Genomic DNA, 2,128 nt, shown 5'->3' on the forward strand with positions numbered 1-2,128 from the left:
ATGAACAGGAAGACTTCAGAGAGGCCTGGAAGGACTTATATTAACTGATGCTGGGTGAAAGGAGCAGAACCAGAAGATCATCGTACACAGTAACAGCCACAGTGTGTGAGAACTGTTTCTGATAGACTTAGCCCTTCACAGCAATGGAAGGACCTAAAACATTCTCAAAGGACTCTTGAGACAAAATGCCATCCATATCCAGAGAAAGAACTATGGAATCAGAATGAAGAATGAAGCAGAATTTTTTCTCTTGTGTCATGTTTTGTTTTGGTTTGTTTTTTCTCATGGATTCTCCCATTCATTTTAATCTTCTATGCAACATGACTAATGTGAAAATATGGTTAATAAAAATATATGTGTAGAACACATATAAAACTGAATGCCATCTTGGGGAGGGAGGAGTGAGGAAGGGGGTGAAAATTTAAAACTTATGGAAGTGATTGTAGAAAACTAAAAACAAATAAATTAATTTTTTAAAAATAAATAATTTTTAAAAAGTCATGAAACCTATTACAGCAGAGAAGATGGGAGGATAAGCAAAGAAGGAGTCTTACCAAACTCCTTTTATGACACAAACATGGTGCTGATATCTAAACCAGGAAGAGTTAAAACAGAGAAATAATATTATAGATCAATTTTCCTAATGAATATCAATCCAATACTTTTGAACAAAATACTCACAAGGCAATTAAAGTATTATGTTACAAAGATTATACACTATGGCCATGTAAAACTTTTACCAGGAATTCAGGACTGGTATAATTAGTAAAACGATAAACATAGTTGATCATACCAGTAACAAAACTAACAGAAATCACATCATTATCTTAATAGATGCTAAAAAGTTTTTTTGATAAAATACAGCACCAATTCCTATTTAAAAAAAAAACACTGGAGAACGTAGGAATACAAGAAATATTTCTTAAAATGTTAAGTGATATATCTATCTAAAACCATTAGCAAGCATTGTATCTAATCAGGATAAGTTTTCTAGCTTATCTAGGCTTCTGCCTTCTCAATAAGATCATAGCTGAAGCAATGATGACCATTATCACCAATATTATTCAACATAGTACTAGAAATGTTATCTATGGCAACAAGAGAAGAAAAAGAAATAGAAGAATTAGAACAGGCAATTCAGAAATAAAACTATCATTCTTTGCAGATGATTTGATGGCATACTTAGAGAACCCTAGAGAATCAACTAAAAAATACTTGAAATAATTAACAACTTTAGCGAAGTTGCCAGATATAAGATTAAACTGCAAAAACTATCAGCATATCTTTATATGACCAACAAAATTCAGCTGCAAAAGAAAGAAAAATTCTATTCAAAATAATGTAAACAATATAAAATATTTGGGAGTCTACCTGCCAAGACAAACCCAGAAACTATATGAACACAATTATGAAACACTTTTCACACGAATAAAGTCAAATCTAAACATTTGGAAAAAATATCAGTTGCTCATGTAGGCTGAGCCAATGTAGTAAAATGACAATTCTGCCTAAATTAATGTACTTATTCAGTGCCATACCAATCAAACTACCAAAAAATTATTTAATTCATCTAGAAAAATTACAACAAAATTTATTTGAAAGAACAAAAGGTCATGATTATCCAGGGAACTAATGGGAAAAAATGAAAAGGAAGGTGGCTCAGGAATACCAGATCTCAAAATATATTATAAAGCAATAATCATCAAAACTACCTGGTACTGATTAAGAAATAGAGTGGTAGATCAGTGAAATAGATTAGGTACAGAAGACACAATAGTCAAAGATGAAAATAACCTAGTGTTTGACAAACCCAAAATCAGTCTCCAGGATAAGAACTCCATATTTGATGAAAACTGCTGGAAAAATTGGAAAGCAATATGGCACAGATTGGGTATAGATCAACATCTTACACCATACAACAAGATAAGATCAAAATAGATGTATAATTTAGACAGGGTAACACCATAATAAGCAAATTAAAAGAGCAAGGAATAGTCTTTCTGTAAGCTCTATGGGCAAGGGAAGAATTAATAACCAAAAAAGAGACAGAGAGCATTATGAAATGTAAAATTGATCATTTTGATTATATTAAAATAGGCTTCTGTACAAACAAAACCAATGCAACCAA

Source organism: Notamacropus eugenii, chromosome 3 (assembly GCF_028372415.1).
Source record: "Notamacropus eugenii isolate mMacEug1 chromosome 3, mMacEug1.pri_v2, whole genome shotgun sequence".
NCBI classification, from domain to species: Eukaryota; Metazoa; Chordata; class Mammalia; order Diprotodontia; family Macropodidae; genus Notamacropus; species Notamacropus eugenii.